This window comes from Hydra vulgaris, chromosome 06 (genome assembly GCF_038396675.1).
Source record: "Hydra vulgaris chromosome 06, alternate assembly HydraT2T_AEP".
NCBI lineage: Eukaryota > Metazoa > Cnidaria > Hydrozoa > Anthoathecata > Hydridae > Hydra > Hydra vulgaris.
In genome coordinates this window covers 12,503,432-12,516,412 of record NC_088925.1, presented here as the reverse complement: position 1 = coordinate 12,516,412, position 12,981 = coordinate 12,503,432, and positions in this window count along the sequence as shown.

Here is a 12,981-nt window from a genome sequence, read left to right as displayed (position 1 = left end):
TCTTCAATTCTTCTTCAAACATATTGGCGTTCTTTCGTTCCAAAAATTTCGAATTTGGACTCATCGGTGTACAGAAGCCAATTAAACATTTCCTGGGCCCAATCTTTGTGTTGTTTTGCATACTCAAGTCTTTTTTCTTTATTGCCACACCGTAATAATGGTTTTCGAATTGCAACACGCCCTCTTAATCCCGATTTAAATGTCAGCTCTTCTTTTATTCCCGTTGGATAAAAGAAGAGCTGACATTTTTCCCAGTTGCTGCGTTAATGTCTTATGCCAGCTCGGTTGGTCTTTTTTTGTATTTATTAAAGATAGGCTTTTTAAATATTTATTGTCATCTTTTGTAAGCTTAGGAGGTTTACCACTTTTCATTCTATCTTCAAGGGAGCCAGTTTCTCTCATTTCTGTAACGGCATTCTTCGAATATCCTGTTTTGGATGTAGTTGTTATGACACATGATTTTAATAAATGAACAAACAAATCCCTCATGTTTCCTCATCAGTTTTGTTTATTTATTCAAAATAATATATTCTTTCAACTTTTCTTAAATATTATTTAACTTAAGTACACTTTAAAAAAATTACATAGGAAAAAATTGTAAATACGTCTATATATATATATATATATATATATATATATATATATATATATATATATATATATATATATATATATATATATATATATATATATATATATATATATATATATATATATATATACATATATATATATATATATATATATATATATATATATATATATATATATATATATATATATATATATATATATATATATATATATATATATATATATATATATATATATATATATATATATATATATATGTATATATATATATATCAAAGTATATAAAAATCATTCAAAGATCATAGAAAACCTTCAAAACAAATCACTAAAATAGTTCATTTCTAATCCCATAGATTTGACTCGAAAATCCTTTACAATCTCTGAAAAATTATGAAGCTAAAAGATCTGATAATCCTATTGAATTGCGCGTTTGTATAGGACAGCTTGCATATAAGTTATCAATAAGTTTTGATAGTCATTATAGGTTTGTTAATAAAAGTCATTTACATAATCTTTGATCAGCATCAAAGATTATGTAACAACCTTGTCAAATCAATAAACATACCTAAAATCAATACAACATACCTAAAAAAAGGAAGTTGAGCTCTCTTTATTAACAAAGTCAAGTAAATTTATCCAAGATAAAAATAATAAGTGAAGTTTCTGCAGTGTTATTTATCTCAATAATTATTTCTATGTTATTTTGACCTTATCCCTTATACCTGTAAATTCATATTTTTTTATTATGTTCATACTTTATTGATATTGTTCTTAGATACGTGCTGTTTTTTATTATTTTTAGTGCTATAGTGTTTTTTTTTTTGTTTTTTTTCGTTTTTGTTTCTTTATTAATATAAAACTATTATTTTTATCATAATATTATACTTATATTATTATTATTTAATACCAGTATTAGTAATTACAATGGAACAGCATTTGTGTCACAAAATCTTACTTTATCAACTTGGACCAAGTATAGAAGAACTTTTCCCAGATAATAACAACAAGATAACGATCCCAAACATACGGCACGGTTGAATAAAGATATCTGGAGTGGAAATTGATACCAGTTAAGTCTTAGCTAGACAGTCTCCTGATTTAAATCCAATACAAAATCTTTGGTCTATATTGGTTAGAAAATTGCAAGATCGTAGGGCAACAAATTAAGATGAACTGTTCCAAATTCGACTTACTGGTTGAATGCTTTGGCAAATGACTTATTTAAAAGACTTGCAGATAGTATGCCTTCTAGATGCGCAGAAGTCAAAAGAAACAAAGGATGGCCAATTAAGTACTAATTCAACTAAAACTTGAAAAATACTTTACAAATCCTAATTTCTTTTTATTATATGTAATGTACAATAATCTTATATATATTTCTTTAAAAATTGTCCTGAATTACTTTTATTATACGAGTTTAATACATTTTATGGTGGTTTTTTTTTATCAAAAAATTGAGTGTGGCTTCTTTTTTGCACACCCCCTACCTCCCCCTGTATATATTAGGGTTGTATTAATGTATAAATGTAAATGTATAATGTATTATGTAAACACCAGTTAACACAATTATATTATTCATTTATACATTGTCATATAAACTACGCGAATATTATATGGGGAAGCACACATAGAACAAAACTAAAATCTCTTTACCTTCATCAGAAACACGCAGCTCGCGCAATAAATTTTAAAAATCGGTTTTTTCATACGAAACAACTTTTTAAAGAAATGAATATTTTAAATGTATATCAACAAAATGTCTTTAACTTTTTATGTTTCATGTTTAAATGTAGAGAAAATTTGTTGCCAAACGTATTACAAAATCTTTATTGTATGAAACCTAAAAACAAATATAATCTTCGAATTAATAACAATCTTATTGCCCCTTTTTGCCATAAAAGCAAAGACCAGTTTTTTGTTTCTTATCGAGGTCCTTATCTCTGGAACAAAATAGTCTTACCAAATTTTGATTTTTCTACCCAACTGACTTTTGCCTCATTCAAACAAAAACTTAAAAGAATTATATTTTTAATTGAAAATATTTTGATTTACTTTTAATTGTTTTTTTGTTTTGTTTGTTTGTTTATTCGTTGTTGTTCTATTTTGTATATTTTATTTATTTTTTAATCTTGGCTTTTTAAAATTTTATCTTGGTTTTTACATGTTTTTGCATAAAGTTGTATTATTATTATTATTTCACTTAAGACATTGTATTTTTATCAAAAATTAACCATATATTGTAAAGGGCTTCATGACAAGATCCACATGATCTTCTAGAAGTCCTGTCGTTACTAATGTAAAAATTGTAAAATATAATTGGTTATTGTAATATTTTTAAACGGCAAAATATTAAAGAAAAGAAAAAAAAAAAGAAAGAAAAAAGGGTTGTAAATTTCCAGATTATTTTTTATAGCAATAAACTTCATAGTTGCTAAATAGTTTTATAAAATTCATTTCTTTGTTTCAAAAATATGTGTTTTATCATCGTAGTATTTAGGTATTCTTTAAATATTTCAACAAAAAAATATAAAATAATAAAGTCCCACAAGCAAAAAATGCCCAACTTTTATTTAAATTTTTATAGTGAGTTTAAGAATCACGCATCTTTTTTAAAAAACAATAAAACGCTCAAGTTATTATATGTTAGTTTTACTTTTGTAAAACATCAAAAATAGATGTTTTCTGCGTTAGCTTGTCTTTTGAGCTTGTGTATAACATATATTTAGCTTTTTCAGATTAATAAAAGTCTTTTTCAGATAAATAAATTTTATTGTGTATTATTTCTGTAGAGTGTTTTAAAGACACAAACATTTTTTATGCATACATATTGCAAACAAAGGTGATTTTAGGGGGGAGGGTGTGTGGGGGAAGGGGATGTTTTACCTTCTCAAAAAAGGTGATTTTTAAGTTATAATTGTTTTTTTGACAATTTTAGTCGGCTATTCGGGTATTTAACACAATTTAGTCGGGTGAATTTTAGTTTTTAAGAAATGGTACTTTTTACGGATTTTTTATCCCACCCCACCCCCCATTTTTTAGTATATTGATTTTTAAAGTCTCCTAGCGAGGTTGCGCCAAGTAAGACTTTTTTTTTTTTAATTTTTGGTGCCCCAAGAAGTCCTTATGGTCTTATTACAGAACATTGCGGAAGTACATTTGAAAGAAAGTTTACGCGCCCTTCCTTATCGATGTGGTAAAAGTTGCCCAGAAGTGGCGTTAAACAATGGATTTCTAGCTTCTGAGGCAAGCGCGCTTAAACGCACTTATTTAAACATAACATTGGCCGTATGACCTCAAAATTATTAGTTCTTTATTTATATTGCTAACCTTATTTTTAAATAGTTTAAATTTAGCAAAAAAGTTTCCTTACTTTTTACCCTCATTAATTAATAACGTTTTTAAATCAAGAAAAAATTGTAAAATACTGCAAGTATTTATATCAAATCTTTTTATATATAATTTTACAATTTTCAGTAATTTGTCGGTCAATTTAATAGATATTGACAAATACGGCAATAATTTGTCGGTCAATTTAATAGATATTGACAAATACGGCAATGAACACCAATATGCATAGCAAATAACAGGATAAAACAGTTTTAGAAAAATTTTAAAACAAATGATCATAGTTGCTACTTATAGTTATAATAAAAATACCAAAAAATGTGTTTTTCAAGGGGAGCATTCTAAAATTTGTATGATCTGCTTCACAATATTTTACCATAAAATTGTCCGTAACAACTGCCTAACGAAGAATTAAATTTTATCCATTAGTTATAAAATAACTTATCTTTTTTTGAAAATTTCTGGAATATTTGTAATCCTGCAATTGACTTCAAATGGTAGTACTTTTTTGTATTGAAAAATAATGGATCTGATGACTAAATGCTTATATTTGTAACTGTAGTTTTTCTTGAACGCTTATGTCATTTAAAAACGTCGTATATGGATGGCACATTTAAATCATCACCAGATTTGTTTGCTCAACTTTATACGATTCATTGCTTCATGTCCGAAAAGATGTTTCTTGTATTGTACTGTTTATTGCCTGATAAAAAGACAATAACTTATGTGAGGTTTTGTAACCTATTAAAAGGAATTTTAGGTAAGTACCTGTTAATTTTATTCTAATATTGTGATTTCATTTGCATTCATTACAAGTTTTACATTTTAAATATTACTATAAAATTACTTATTTTTAATTTAGTAAAAGACCTAATAAATGTTTACTTATTTATAGAAAATGAAAAACAAAGTTTCATGCTTTTTAATTGAGTTTAAATGAGCAGTTGTATCTGCATAATGCTTTTCATAAAGAAATAAATAGGCGAATATCTTTGGAATATCTCCTAACATTTGCGAGTTTATTACAAGTTTAAAATTACATCAAGCAAGAAAGTCATAACAAACAAAAAACTTTAAGCATAAATAAAGATATTCTAATCCTTAGACAGTCAGCAAATGAAGGGTTATTGTCTTGGATACAGTTCATAATTATAGCTGGTTATAAATTAAAATTACAAGGATAAATAATGGATATGTTTTATCTAACATTTTACATAATTTTTGTCTGATATAAAATTATACAAATGATACAGTATGATATATAATTATAGATTTGATATTTAAGATATAATTAAGAATTGATACCAAAGTTTAGTTATCTAATTGATAGGTAATTATTTGCTTAGGTAAAAAAAGTTTGTTCTTTTAGTATTGAGTATTCGGTTATAATTTATGTTCATTTTATGTGTCAAATTTAAAACATATTTTCCCTGAATCCTTAAAGTTAAACCCTTGATACTTTTAGAAATGACGAGATAGTTAAACCTCAAGAATTAATGTTTAAATTTTGAGTCATAAACTAGAAGCCAGGACAAATATATCAACACAACATATTTAAAAAATAAAAATATTAAGGTTAGTTTTTAATATAAATTATTATCTAGTTGATAATAATTTTTACAATTATTAATATCTATATAAATTAAGACAAATTTTCATCAGTTTATGTTTATCAAGTGATCACTTATGCTTATGATCTCTTATGCGAAATAATGTTCTTTGGGTAAAATTGTTTTTAAACAATGTATGCACTGACTATTTTAGACCCAAAGTTATTATTTTCTCTTGCTAATATTTGATATATTTGCGGATTGGTTGGGTTACATATTGTTCTTTGCTGATTTTTTACGTATAAATTGTGATTGTATATTTCATGAAGTTCGATGTGTTTTTTTTAAGGGTAGTTTTTGAACAAATGTTGATAGATTTGAGTGTTCTTACCTAAACCTGCTTTATTTTGCGTTTAACATTGACATTGTAATTTGACATTGTTTACACTCAGTAATGATGCGCTTTGAATATGCAATATGGTTCTTCGAGTATTTTAATTAGGTGAATGAGCTGTACTATCGTTGTTGCTCTCTGTTTATTTCTACATTTAAGCCAATTCTTAGGTAAAGAATAAAAGGTTAAAGTAACTATTCGATATTTTTAATTTATATATTATAGGGGTGTTCAAAAAATTAAATTTTCAAAACGTGAATACACAAGATGCCTAATTTGGAGCAAATATTAAAAAAAAACGATTGTAAAAGAAAAATTCCAAAAATATCGACATTTACATTGTGCTCAATGTAATCATAATGGTCAAAAGTTTTTTTTTAGATTGTTGTGTATACTAGTTTTTTCAAAACTGTTGTTTTATTATTATTAAATAAAGGTTTCGCAAAAAGTATTTATGCACAAATACGCAAAAACAGAATTTTGCGCGAATTCGACAAAAAATAAGTTTTTTTTTTTTTTTTGCATAAATTATGCGAAATCTTTTTTTAATTTAAACAATAATCTAAAAACCAGGATACACAAAAATATAAAAAAAATTTCAACCATTATGATCACATTAGACAAAATTTTTTTTACAAAATATTGAAATTTATCTTGCGCTTAAAGACAAATAATTTAGGAGCAGTTTGGGGCAAGAAGAATCCACACAGTTATTAATTAAATCATATCCTTGAAGTGTTCTAAATAATAAAAACAACTACAATACAAAAAAAAATGAAATAAAGTAGTCAAAAATAATCATACACTACCTCTAGTAAAATGGGTTCTATAAGATTTTGAAACAAAAATGTTGCTGAAATTCAACATGTAATACCTGTGGAAAAATAAGAACGCTGAGCAGCTTTCTGTTTAAGGAACAAATTAAATCAAACAAAAGTAGCCAAATAAAATACTTAAAAGGTGCAGCAAAATATTATAAGTGTAACAGTCTAACAACATTGGTCAAGATAACACATAATAATCACAATATTAGCTTCTATACAGTGACAGATAATGGGGGCTTTCCTCATCCTCCCCCCTGGAATCTGAAAGTCTTTCCCCCCCCCCCCCTTCAACACAGAATCTGAAAGTCCTTAAATATCTTTGAAATTGAGGACCTTTTTTGTTTGTTTGGAGATGCAAATGTTGTACAAAATGAAAAAATACTTCAACATTCTCCCCCTCCCTCCACTACCAAAAATTCCTGGATCCGTCACTGGCTAAAATCAGGCCTTATTAACACAAAAAATAAAAGAACACCAGTGTTAGCCCTTTTTGATACAAGCACTGAGCTATCACTCATTTCTCAAAAGTATATGTCTGAAAACAACATTAAATTTAACACAAATATTAAAAATTCATTTTATTTTGCAGATAATCCGAGTAGTCGTGGCGCGATGGTAGCGCACTTGCCTAAGAAACAAAGGATACATAGTTCAAACCCCACCTCTGAGACACTTTTGAGGCATTGGTTAGGAAGGAGGCGTAAACTTCCAATTAAATGCTTATCCGTGGTGCACAGTAGGCCAGGTGGTGGACAAAAGTAAAAAGAAAAAACATCAAAAACTACATTAATATATACCATTTTGTAGGTTAAACATTCAGCATTTATAAAATGTATATATTTTTGTATAATTATCATGCCGTATGCTCCTAAGCTGTAGAATAAAACACAATATTTTTTCATAATATTAAAAATTATTTTTTTTAATCTGATAATATTTTTTGTTACTAATAAGCATGGAATAGATGATAATTTTTAAACTTCTCTTTTTATTGCATAAATTAATAAAATCAAGTATTATCTTTCACATGAGATATTAAAACATTATTTTGCATGTAAGTTATGTTGAATAAAATGATTCCAAATGACGGCGTATTTGAAGTACTTTTTTTAGTTAAAGTTTCACTTACATAGTCAAATACTTTTGCGGTCCTAAGCGTTCCGATAATTTGAGACTTAAAATACATTTTTCAATATGTATATTATCAATATAAATTTGGTTAACAATCCGCCGATGTCCACCTGGTCTCTAATAATGATTTTTACAAGTTGAATGATGCATCCGATTTTCTACGGCGAAAACATTATTATTATAGTTGGGTCTCAGCAAGACTAGATTAGTGTTACAAACTTGTTTTAACATTTATACATCTTAAAATACCTATTTATAGGATTTCGTAAATGAAATTCATATTTTTATACAGTTTAAGCATGAAAATATTGATATTTATTCATATATAATGCAAGAAAACTTGAACTTAGCTAATCCTAATGTATTGGATGCAGTTTTAAATGGCACAAACTTAACTGCAAATAATAACCTTTCTAATTTCATAATGCATCTTTGACAAAGGTATATATGTAAATGTTCGTTTTGAAGAGAATAACAAACACTGGCTACAAAATGAACCAATATCAGTTCAATCTCGTAATTTATAATAAGAATAATCTACTAACTGCTTCAATTGATAAGTAAAACCCTTTTTTAACTCTTTTTTCTGCTCTTATCTAACGATAGTATCTAACAAGCCCCATGTAAATTATGATACTTTAATTAGTAAAAGAAAAAAAAAAGAGGATTGACGTCATTAGTTGCATCATAGTCATCTTAAAAACTATTGTTTGCATCAGGTTGTAGTTTGCGCCAAGATAATAAAGAAAAAGAAGCTAAAGCTGTTTTACAATTATCACAATATATTCAAAAAATAATTTTAAATCAAAATTTGTATACTATTATATACACAAAAAGATTTAAGATTTAGGTTCCTTATTATATGGATTATGTAGTAGTTCCATGAAATATAAAATAAAGCCCTAGAATTGCAAAAAAATACTTGAAAGTAGTTATTGGGAATGTGTTAAATTTTTGAAATGCATAAAATCGTTTTTAATCAGACTGTCACATTAATATTAGTCTAGTTTATAACATTGATGCTTTAAGAAAAGTTAATTAAGCTAGTAACTATGCAAATTAAACTGTTACCAGGCATTTTAGGTGTAACTATCGACCAAATAAAAAATCCATAGTACCACTAAATTTTTAGTATAAAAATACTCAAATGGTAATTATGGGAGTAATCCAACAGAGTTATTACTTTTTCCAATTTTTTCATATTAATAAGGTTAATAAAATATGTGGTTGCTAAGCAATTTAGGTATTCCTAACAACCCAAGATTAAAACTAATATTACTATTAAAACCACAACCTTTAAATTAATAAACAGTGCAAAAATGGTTCTTAAATCATTTATATATGACAATCTTTTTTTATATTTTGTCCGGTAAAAGTGAATTCTGGCCCACTGTGCGGTGCTCTGTGATAGGTCGTAAATACTTCTTGGAGTACCTAAATTAAAATTAAAAAAATAATAATTCACCAGTAATATAACTAGTCAATATGATGGCGCTTTATAGTAACAGAGAATTACTTTTGCTTAACTAAATTTTTTGTGTGATGACAACTAGTTATACCTCTTATTATTGGTATAAATACTAAACTTTTATATATTACATACTATTTATGCTGTTATTAAAGAAGTTTTGCAAACAAATAAATTGAGAAAAGCAGTGGCGTATTACATAATGTAATATGGGTGCACATACCAAAAAAATCCAGAGTTCTTTTGACAATTACAACAACTTTTCCTAAATAAATAATCAAAGCAACTTGAATCCTCTGATATGCTTCCATTTAACACTTTTTTAATTTTTATTGTTGTCCTTCTTCTCAAGATTGCACTCTATTAAATGTAATTTCTGACCAAATTGACCCAGCCCTTTCTCTTTATCCTTCAACCAATGTTATTTTTATTGGCGGCTTTAATGTTTATCACACTGAGTGATTCGGCTCTGACACTACTGACACTAAAGTTCATAACTTCTGTATTTCTCAATCTCTTATTCAGATAGTTAATTTTGTGACTTTTTGTTCTCCAGACAACCAGCGAATCATTTACCTTCACTCCTTGATTTATGTCTATAGCCTTAGCTTGTATTCAGTTTCTCCACGTTCTTTTTAGATGGTCTTGACCATGCAATAATCTCTACAAACCTTTTATCTCGTACTTTATTTTCGGACTCTATTATCAAACTACTACTCTAAAGCTAACGACTCCCGGTGTCGCCGGCTCTTGGTGTCGTCGACTCCCGGTATCGTCGGCTCTGACTACTCTAAAGTTGACTAGGATTCTTGTTGTGATTTTCTTTGTGAAAGCCTTTGGGCTGCTTGAGTTTTTCGTCTTACCATTAATAAATGCACCACTTACGTAATCACCGTGATCCATGCAGTTATAAAGCTTTAATTACTTTTTTGTCAGTATTAAGTCAAGCTACATTCTTCTCTATTGTTTTCACTTTATAGTGAAGCTACTATATCTAATAGTAACCTTTTCATAAAAAATAAATCTCTTGAGAACAAATGCTTTTTTATTGTTTTGAGGAACCAATCTAAAAAGGTGCTGTCTGATGCTAAGTTCCATTATTCCAATATCTAAATCTCGTACCTTAACTCAGAGGCTAAGCTAACATTTAATCTCTAATTAATGGGTCTTATTGATCTTATTATGTCTCCAAAGAATTAGGTAATAAGTACTATTTTCAAAATATCTTTTTTTCAATTCAACTTTTGAATCTGATAACCATTCAGAACTGTCTTTGATTCTCACTAAAATATTTAATTAGTACTTGACTAAATCTTTTTTTCCGGCAGCAGGAAAATGACATCTGTGGTTCCAGTTTTTAAAGGCCTTAGAGAACAATCTTTCCCATAGAAATATTGTCCCATCAGTTTTCTCTCTATTATTAACAAGTAACAAGGAGATTCCTTGCCCTTTCAGTCTTGTATTTATTTTTGTTTTTTAGTCGAAATTTTTTTTTTGAACAGCTTTATGCATTAATATTTTTTCATTTTGTTTTTATTCTTTTTAAAGCATTCAACCCAGTTGTTAATAAAAAATTGATAGTTAAATATGATAAGAAATTAAAAACAATATTATCTTATTTGCAAAAAAATATGCTTAAAACATGCTGTTAGTAATAGGCATCCCAGCTAGCACAACACGTTGGGTTAACGTTAGGTTCTGCAGTGGCTTGTGAATTTTAATTCCAAAAAAATTTAGTTATTTACTGCAAACAACTATTGTAATATTGCCAAAATTCCTATATTGGTGAACTTTAACTCTCTCATGAGAAGGTTGCTAATCAACAATATACAGTGCACTAAGTCTTCTTTTTTAGGTCTTCTTGTATTATCATTTATTTCTGATCTAATTATGAAAACCATATATAAAATTAATTGCAAAGTTAGCATGAGCTAAGGTTGCTTTTTATCGTGCTCGCCATTGTTTTACTTCTGATTGCATTCTCTATTTCTACAAATATCTTTTTAATAATTATCTCTTACTATGGAATACTGTTGTCGCGTTTTGACTGGTTCTTCTATTGATGCTCTTTCTCTTCTAGACAAGGTCCAATGTATTGTAAATGTATCTAAACCTGCTCTATTTGTCAAGCTAAAGTCACTCTCCCATTATTGTAAGGTTGCATCTCTTTTTCTTTTCTACAAATACTATCATGGTTGCTGCTTAAATGGGCTGCCCGTTAATTACATTAACAAAAAAGGAAAGGGGAGGGGGATTTGAATTTTTTTGACAGTTGTTGACAAAGGGAAGGGGGAGGTCAAAACAAGTTGGCGTCTACAATGTTACTTTTTAAATAAATTTAACTACTTATGAAATATGTTCATAAGTTAAAATTTGAATAAATTTTTTTTTCTAAACATTTTACTTTGAATCATTTTTTTAGTTTAGTAAACTAGTCGAAGTTTGATAAGTTGTTGACAAGGGGAAGGTAAGAATAACCAAAAATTGTTGACGTTATTAATGGACAACCCCAAAAGAGATATCGTCTCTAGTTCCATTAACCATTCTATCATGGCCAATAACACGGGTTTCGAAGTGAAGGGGCACAATCGTCAAGTTCTAAAAAAAATTTCAAAAAAAAAGGTACTTTAGAAAAAAAGTTTTCTTATCTTAACACAATCAGAACCTGTCTCTTACAAATCCATATATATATATATATATATATATATATATATATATATATATATATATATATATATATATATATATATAAATATTAACAACTATTATTGATTAAAAACCTATATAAATTTCAAACTACTCAACATAAAGAATATCCCAGCAATTGACTTAGTATAATCGCACTCCTCCTTGACCCTTAAGGGTCACACAAACAGTAATCAAGAGATTTTTAAGGTATGCATTGGTCTCGTGCAGTCGGCTTTGATATATACTTTACTTACTTTATTAACACTTTCACTTTTTCGTTATTTTCCACAATTTCTTCAATATTGATGGCTAATCTTTTCCAATTTTCTTTAGCATTCAAATCATCTTTTACCCACCTTAAGGTGCTGGATCTATGAACTGACACGGTTCGCAAGTTTTTATTGCCGTTTTAGTATTTTAGTAGCATTTGGAATCTCTTCACAAACAAAATTCAATGTTTAGCTTGCTCAGGTCCAGTTTTTTTATGAGTGCTCAAAATAGATTCAAGCACCTCAAAAACTACTCCGATACATTTTTTAAGAAGGTCATATGAGTCAATTTATTTAGCAACCTGCTGCAAACTTTCGTTAATGCTTCAGCTAAATTATTGTGAATAAGTGAAGGGGCAAGATTCACTTCAACTTTAAAATGGTTTTATTTAATCAGCTATTGCAACACGCCTATTCTTCACTGAATTAACATTTCGCCCCTCACTTTTGACTTCTTGATTTATCAGCGAGTGCATCAAAAATCCAGTGGAATACTGTCGTAAAATCTGACAATATTGTCACCTTTTCATATTTTCACATCCGAGCCATATTTATTCATTGCATCAGTAGTATTAGTAATTTGAACAATAGCACCCAATGCTAAAAAACTTGCGTCAGCCCAACCAACCCCAAACCTTTTTCTTGTTGCCATGCACAACCCAATCACCAAAAGCTGGGTAGCAACTTTCAACCTTAGCACAAACTCGAAGAACAAAAT